General features: G+C 40.2%; 1 pseudogene; it reads right to left on the minus strand.

Annotated features, from left to right (window-relative positions):
- Positions 1 to 4,485: 4,485 nt before the first annotated feature.
- LOC110314413 lies at positions 4,486 to 5,583 on the minus strand (annotated as a pseudogene).
- Positions 5,584 to 9,032: the final 3,449 nt, after the last annotated feature.

Genomic DNA, 9,032 nt, shown 5'->3' on the forward strand with positions numbered 1-9,032 from the left:
ATATATATTAATATTGCTTAATAATGCTAATTCATAAAAATATGGTTACATCAAACTTAACATGTCAAAAAACCAGTCAGCCTCAGCCCCACTCATAATCATTCCCAAGCTTACTCCTATCCCCATCATGGTGATCTTTCCATGTTAATAATGAGCCAATAAATCTATTGTGTTAGTTGCAAAAGTGAATTTGTGGGTTTTTATTGAAAACCCATTGAAATGTCTTTTCCAGTGTGTGTGTGTGTGTGTGTGTGTGTGTGTGTGTAAAATAAATTTCACATACTATGGTTTCTACTATGTCTGGCTTATTATACTGAGCAAAACATTTTCTTTTTTTTTTCTTAATTTTACCAAAATCTTTATCTCACCTCTCTGACAAAACTCAAATTCTTTCTTTTTAAAAATTAACTAACTTTTAAAAATCGAGTCTTCTCTCATACAATATATCCCAACCAGGTTGGCTTTGGTTGTGTAGGCAGGGGATGTCCACACCACTCCTCCCAGCTCTCCCCCACCTCCCTTTCATCCCAGTTCTATATCAATTCTGTTTCCCCTTCAAAAAGAGAACACCACCAATCATGACAAAACAAGATACAATAAGACAAGGCAAAAGCCTGCTTATGAAGGCTGAAGAAGGCAATCCAACAGGAGGAAAAAAATCCTAAGAGCAGGCAAAAGAGTCAAAGATGCATCTGCTCCCACTGTCATGAGTCCCACGAAACCACCAAGCTGTCAGGCATAGGCAGATGACCTGGTGCAGAAACACGCAGGCCCCATGCTTGTCATTTCACTCTCTGTGAGCTCCTATGAGCCCATGTTAGAAGATTCAGTGGGTGATATTCTCCTGGTGTCTTCTATCTCCTCTGATTCCTACAATCTTTCCTCCCTTTCTTCTGCAGGGTTCCACAAGCTTCTAGGGGGAGGGACACAATGGAGACTTTAGAGTCTCCTCTCTCTCTCTCTCTCTCTCTCTCTCTCTCTCTCTCTCTCTCTCTCTCTCTCTCTCTCTGCATGATGTCTGTCTGTGGGTCTCTGCACCTGCTCTTATGTGCAGCCAGAAGAAGTTTGATGATGACTGGCCAAGAAACTGACCTATAAGTATAGCAGAATATCATTAGGAATCATTTCATTGATTTTTTTTTCCTGTCATGTTTGGCTCTATCCTAGATCTCTGGGCAATCGGTCTCCAGGTCCTGACCAGCCAGCCAGTGTAGGACATTAGGCTTCCTCTCATGGCATGGACCTCAAGTTAAACCAAACATTGGTTGGCCATTCCCACAAGTTCTGTGCCAGACTATTTTTTTTTTTTAGCACAACTTGCATGCAGGACAAATTATAGGTTGAGTTTTGTGGCTGGATTGGTGTCCAGGTTTCTCTTTTCATAGCTTGCAGAATACCTTCTCTTGTGAAAGAGGTTATAATGTCGGGTGAAGGCTCCCTACAGGCACAAGCTCTCTATGTTTAATGAGCTGTGTGGGCATTGTCCTTTACAACAGGGCCTGCCAGTTTTCAGAAAATGGCCTTGGTTGTTTGTGGAATCTCCTCAGGACCCTCTTGGCCAACACCTCAACTGAATACAGCCCAGACCCACTACCAGTGGAATCCTTGCCTGACTACAAAAGATGGTCAATTCAGACTCTGTATCCTTCAATACTAGGAGTCCTCACTAGGGTCACTCACATAAATTCCAGGAAGTTTCCACTGCATTAGGCTTCCATACTGCACCTCTCCCTCCATCTTCCCACATAATTCCTCCTGCTCTTGTCCACACATGTCCCCATTCTACCCCAAAAAATCGATTCTATTTCCCCTTCCTAGGGAGATCCAGGCTTCTTCTCCTAGAGCCTTCCTTTTTTACCCAACCTCTCTGGGTATGTGGATTGTAGATTGATTATCATTTACTTAACTGATAATATCCACTTATAAGTTAATATATGCCATATTTGTCTTTCTGGGTCTGGGGTACCTCACTCAGGATGATTTCTTTCTTTTTTTAAAAAAAAAAATTATTTATTTTGTGTATGTGAGCACACTATCTCTCTCTTCAGACACACCAGAAGAAGGCATGGGATCCCATTACAGATGGTTGTGAGCCACCATGTGGTTGCTGGGAATTGAACTCAGGACCTCTGGAAGAACAGTCAGTGCTCTTAACCACTAAGGGATCTCTCCAGCCCAGGATGATTTTTTTCTAGTTTCATCCATTTGCCTGTGACCTTATTGTTGCCGCCTGCGGCCACACTAACTGAGTTCCTGAGTGGGAGGCAGGAGCTGTATGGGAGAAAACGGCGAGAAAAATAATGGATGCCAAAACATGATTTTCTGTTCAAGGCTTCAAAGTTTTACTAAGAGTCTGTACTTATAAAGAGGGGAGGCCCATCCCCCGCCAATCCATTCTTGGTGCCTGTCCTACAGGTGCCAGCCTATAGGAGATCTGCAGGATGCTGTCTCTGGGATATCTCAAGGGTCTCAGCAGGTAGCAAGGTTTTGGAGAAGAGCAGAGGCAGGTGTTGAACAAAAGAACCAACAATAGAGCCATCTAAATCGGAAGATTCCACCCCAGGTGGTCTTAGGCTCAGTGGCAGCAAGGTCAAAGTCAGCCTGTTTCAAGGCTGGGGGAGGGAACATTTTATGTCTTTTTTAAATGTGTAAAATGAAAGGGTTTTATTGTGTGATACCAGATAAGAAACTATATTTACATCTGCTAGCCACTCAGGAAACATGAGTCAGTACTACTGATTCACATATTCATTTTGAATTAAAGGAAGGTGGTTTTGACTGTATTTTCCAATATGATTTGCAATGATGAGAATTAGCATGTTCTCTTAAACTTCTGTATTGAACAGCAAATAAGTAGGTATAGTTTATTCACTGGAACTAGATCTGAAGAAGCTTACAAACTTTCCAGTCACCTCCCATCTTTGTTGTTCCATCTGCCTCCCTCATTCACCATGCTGGATTCCTCTCATTTTCCACATCATTTCTAGAGGAATTTTGAGACAGGTTTGTCTCTTTGTTCCCTTGAAAGAATATGGACAAGCTGAATTCCCCCAACTCCATTCTGTCTTCTTGAAATGTGTTTCATTTTGGCAGATTAAGTAAAAAATACTAATAGGATTCTGAGAACTTAAATTCTGGCTTTCTTGAATCATAAAGTAGAGACAACTCTGTTGTATGTTTTGTGGATATCCATTTTTAACTACAAGACTTTGTATTTGCCTAATCTTTTGCCATTTATCTTCACTGTTGTCCTGGAATTTACATAAGGCAGAGTTACACTTTTATAGAAATTCAATTTCAGAGAGGTCAAACAACACAGCTATGAGCCCACAAGTGTAACATGCCAGAATGAGTCAAACTCATATTACCTCATCTGAGATTTTATTACTGGAATGTGTCATGATCCAGAGTGAATGAATTGGTAACTTTCTAGGCCCCTACAGGAATCTATTTTATACTTCTACTAGCTAAATTTTTCTCCTAGAATGAAAACTGGTATAAACACTTGGTTATCAAATTGGATCCTCTTATTTTTAGCTGTTCATTCATATTTCTCTCATTTCTAAATTTAAAGGAAATTACTTGTTCAAATAGTCTTAAGTATTTAAGTATTTAATAGCCTCCCAGAAAACTTTTTATTACCTATTTATATTTGTCAAAAGAGAGACTTTTATATTTTGGGCAGATAAACCAAGCAGCAGACCAGGCCAAGAGATTTATTATGCGGGAATGGGGGAGCTGTGAAGCAGGTAGAAGGGTAGAGAGGAGAGGGAGGGGGAGGGGAGAGAGAGAGAGAGAGAGAGAGAGAGAGAGGAGGGGTTGGCTTCCTATTTTATACAGAAAATGACGTCACACCAGTGAGGGCGGGAACTGAGCCAAGTGGATTGTGGGATTGAAGGTCATTGTCCTGGCAACGCAGGTCAAGGGTCACATGGTTAGGCGGGGCTTGGAGTATCCTGGTGCTAACAGGGACAGCTAGCATGTCACAGACACCAATTCTTCTAAAACATTACTTCACATTTAAAACCAATTTAAAACATCTTTTTTTTTTTTTTAAAAAAACCCTCATAGATTTTCATTCTCTAGAGTAGTAATATATATTTTCTTCCTTTGCACTCAGTTTCCTCTTTCTTCACTTGGGAAATATAGTCACTATGTCTCACTGCTGATTATCTGTCCCTAACATAATGCCAGTCATACAGGAGACAGAAGGCTCTTGTTTTCAATATCTCCTATAAAGAACAAACCATCCTAAACTGGAAAGTGAAACTTAATATTGAATCATTTGGGCCACATGATCAATACTACTAACATATACACAGGAACAACACATACATAAATTTAAAAAAATATGAACAGTTCTGAAGAGGTCAAAGAGCTTTCAAAATTATGGCCCTCAATTCGCAGTAACTTGTATAATTTAATAAACAAAAACAAGGACACCAAGCTTGGGAGCACACATAGGAAATTGTTTTGTCATTTTCTTCATTTTGATTGAATCATTTTCCTGTTTTGAGGAGGAAAGATTTTGACTTCAAAAGTAATAAAATATTTGAGAAGGGAATTTACATCCTTCAGGTCTAAATGGTATTGGTGACTTTCTCAGCAGTCCAGGTTTCTGAAGAGAGTTTATGGTTATTGAGAAGGGTCAATGCTTCTACAACAGTAATTTTGCCTTTGAGAATGTCCACTATATTCTTATCAAAGTGATCTCCTATCGGTAGTCTGAATTCCTTTGGTTCATGCTGGAGTTCAACATCCTTTACCAGCAAGGAAGGCACCAGATCTTTAGAATCAACATATACATCTCTTAGTAATGACAGCAGTTTGTTATCTTTTCTAGAAACGTCTTCTTCAATTTCTGGATACTGACTCAGGTGCTCCTGCAGATGGAAGGATGTTTGGGTGGCATGAAGGGCTTCCTCTTGCTGATCTCCTGCTAGACTTGCTTCTCCACGTTGAAGTTCCTGAAGGCGCAGGTCATTCGAGCCCCATCTCTACACCATGATGCCCTTAGTTCACTGTGCACGTGGGGAGACACCAGCACAGGTGACCACTGTGCACCTTTATGTCATTTTTAAATTAAAGTTTTTATTGATTCTTTGTACTCCAATCCCACCTGTCTCCCTGTCCCTTCATATCCACCCTTTGCCCTTGTAATCCCCCAAACAAAACAAAATGAAAATCTCACTGTGGAAGCTGTGGTGTGTTACAACGTTGTCACATAATTTACCCTTTTGTCCACACTTCTTTGCTTACAGATATTTATTGTTATGAGTCACTGGTTTAGTTCAAGGTCTCTGGCTTCTGCTATACTATCAATAGTGGATCCTCACTGGGAGTTTTCTTAGATATCCCATTGTTGTCTTCTGCCATGGAGATTCTGTAGTTCTGGATCTTCAAGATCAGTCTGTCCACTTGCTCCAGCTCATAGATGGGGTAGATTTTAGGGTGGGCCAACTCACCCTGGATCTGGATGGTAGCTGTGTTGGTCAGTCTACCAGCTCTCCTGTACCTGCACCACCAGGACCGGCTTTTTAGCTTCGCCCAGGTGAGGGGCAGGGCCTGCTCTTCCCTTCTCATACCCTCATGGCCAGCTGTTCCCTGCCTACACCACCAGGGCCAGCTCTACTGTGCTGCCCCGTGAGGTGCAGTGCCTGCTCTCCCAAGTGCTGTTGCCTGCGAGGGGCTCATTTTTTTTAAACAGCTGACTAATACTCCATTGTGTCAATATACTACATTTTCTTTATCCATTCTTGAGTTAAGGGATATCTAGGTGGTTTACCGTTCATGGTGATTGTGATTGAATCCACATATGTGAGCAAGTGTCCTTGTGGTAAGATGGAATACTCTTTAGATATGTTCCCGAGAATGGTATATCTGGGTTTTAAGGTAGATTCATTCCAGTTTTCTGAGGAACTGCCATATGGATTTCCAGAGTTGTTGTATGAGTTTGTACTTCCATCAGCAATGGAGGAGTATTCCCCTTGCCCTACAGCCTCACTGATGTGAGCTGTCTCTTGTGTTATTGATCTTAGTCATTCTGAAAGGTTTAAGATAGAATTTCAAAGTAGTTTTTGCATTTTCCTGATGGCTAAGGATATTCAACAATTTTCAACTGTTTCTCATCTATTTGAGATTACTCTGTTGAGAATTCCGTTTAGATATGTAACCGATTTTTAAATTGAATTATTTGAGTTTTTGATATCTAATTTCTTTAAGTTTTATATATTTTGGATATTAGACCTCTATTGGGTGTGGAGTGGTAAAAATATTTTCCCATTCTATATAGGTTGCCATTTCATCTGATTGATGGTGTCCTTTGCCTTACAGAAGCTTTTCAGTGTCATGAGGTTCCATATATTTATTTTTTACTTTGTTCTATTTCATCTTATTCTTTTTATTTTCTCTATTCTTCTCTAATATCCAATAAAATATCCAATTGTAGCAAAGATTGTGGGGGAGCTAGCAGACACCAAATTTGTGTAAAAGAAAAATTATGATATGCCTCAAATACTTGCTATGTCAGAAAGCAAATAAATGTAATAAAAGCTGGTGAGTTTATCACTAAATATATTCAATTGTAGAGAATTTTTTCTAAGTGTTTTACATCAATTAACTGATTCAATTCTCATATAAGCCCTGTAAGATAGATGCTATTAAGATGTTGCTTTACAGAGAAGAAATGCAAAGTAAAGTCAAGTTAAAGCCATTCATACAAACTTAGTATACTTTCTGTTTTTTGTTTGTTTGTTTGTGTTGTTTTGTTTTTTTCGAGGTAGGGTTTCTCTGTGTAGCCCTGGCTGTCCTGGAACTCACTATCAGGCTAGCCTCAAACTCAGAAATTCACCTGCCTCTGCCTCCCAAGTGCTGGGATTAAAGGCATGTGCCACCATGCCTGGCCCTTAGTAGTCGTTCAGAAATATTTGAATTGTTTTTTGTTTCAAGATCAATTAGTCCAACTTGCAAGGAGCCCCCAACAGCTACTTAAAACAGTATAAACCAATGAAAAATTTAATTAAAAAGCATACTTAAATTCAGTTGATAGTGTAAAATCTTTGGTAATGTGCTGCATATTATTTGATTATTTTATTTATTTACATGTCAAATGTCATCCCCCTTCCCAGTCTCCCCTTCACAACCCCCTAATTCCATTCCCCATCCCCTTTGGTCCTAAAAGGGTACTCCCCTACCCACCCTCCTACTCCCACATCACCCCTCTAGCATCCTCCTTTGCTGGGGTAACAAGCCTCCACAGGACCAAGGACCTCGTCTTCCATTGATGACTGACAAGGCCATCCTCTGCTACATATGCAGCTGGAGCGCACATATACTCTTTGGTTGATGGTTTAGTCCCTGGGAGCTCTGATGGGGTGTTTGGCTGATATTGTTCTCCCTATGGGGTTGCAGTCCCTTTATTCTATTCAGTCCTTCCCCTAACTCTTCTTTCATTGGGGTCCCCGGACTCAGTCCAATGTTTGGCTGTGAGTGTCTGCATCTGTTTTAGTCAGGTGTTGGCAAAGCTTCTCAGAGGACAGCCATACTAGGCTCCTGTCTCCAAGCACTTTTTGGAATCAGCAATAGTATCAGGGGTTTGTGTCTGTGGATGGGATGGATCTGAAGGTGGGACAGTCACTGGATGGCCTTTCCTTTAGTCTCTGCTCCATTTTTTTGTCCCTGCATTTCCTTTAGACAGGAATAATTCTGGGTAAAAAATGTTGAGATGGCCCTCAACTGGGGCCCATGCCTATCTACTTGGGGTGGTCTTGTCAGGTTCTATCTCCCCTCTGTTGGGTATTTTGACTAATGTCATCCTCATTGGGCCCTGGGAGCCTCTCACATCCCTAGTGTCTGGGACATTCTAGTGGTTCCCCACATGCTGCATATTTTGTTGGAAGAAAATTTTAACTCAGTAAAGTTAGGTAGGCATTGATAATGACCTGAATGAAAATGACTCCCCCCCCCCCAGGCTCATAACTTAAAGTGGCATTGTTGGAGGTGTGGCCTTATTGATGAAAATTTGCCACTGGGGTTAGTATGATTTGAGGTTTCAGAAGCTCAAGCCAGGACTAATAGATCACTGTTGCTTCTGCTGCTTGCCAATCTGGATGTAGAGCTTCTCCAGCACCATGTCTGCCTGCATAGCACCATGCTTCCTTGCAATGTTGATAATAGACTAAACCTCTGAGACCATAAGCCAGCCCCAATTAAATGTTTTCATTTAAGAGTTGCCATGGTCATGGTGTCTCTTCACAGCAATAGAAACCATACAACATTCTTAAAACACATTAGAGACTGAATTACCTAAGTATTATTAACTGTTTATATGTACAATACATAATCTTCTTTATCCTCCATTTTAAAGTTGAAATATAGATGCATATTCACACTCAATAACTCATCAAAGATCACATAGGTAAAAAGGATTAGGTCAAGGTTTAAATCTAATAAATCTGAGTTTTATATCCCACACTCTAAAATATCACTATATATGATCTTGCCTACAGATCAGAAGACTACTCAGGGATACAGGCATGAAGAATATGATGACTAATATACATTAGTGACTATACTGGATCCAGAACCATCTATGAGATAAATCTGTGTGAAACTTATTTTAGAATGGGTTAATTAAGGTTAGAAGACTCATCCTAAATGTGGGAAACACAATCCTGTAGGCTAGGGTACTTGACTAAATAAAATGGAGAAAGAAAATTGGGCAGTAGCATGTATTTGTCTATTTCCTGACTGTCAATGTAATGTAACCAGTTCTTGCCACTAAATCTTCCTCACCCTAATGGACTATACGCTGATACTGTGAGTCAAAACAAACCATTTTTTAAGTTGCTATTGTCAAAGCAACAGAAAAAGTAAAGGATACAGTATAATACAAATAAGTATATGATGAGGTAGAAAAAAGGCTACATGATGTTTATTATTCTTCTAATTACAAGAAAGAGGTAAGGACCAAGGGGAGACTGTGTAGAACAAGCTGACCAGAAACGTTAGTAAAGCTCAAAGCACACATTGCA

The sequence above is a fragment of the Mus pahari genome, chromosome X (assembly GCF_900095145.1).
Source record: "Mus pahari chromosome X, PAHARI_EIJ_v1.1, whole genome shotgun sequence".
NCBI lineage: Eukaryota > Metazoa > Chordata > Mammalia > Rodentia > Muridae > Mus > Mus pahari.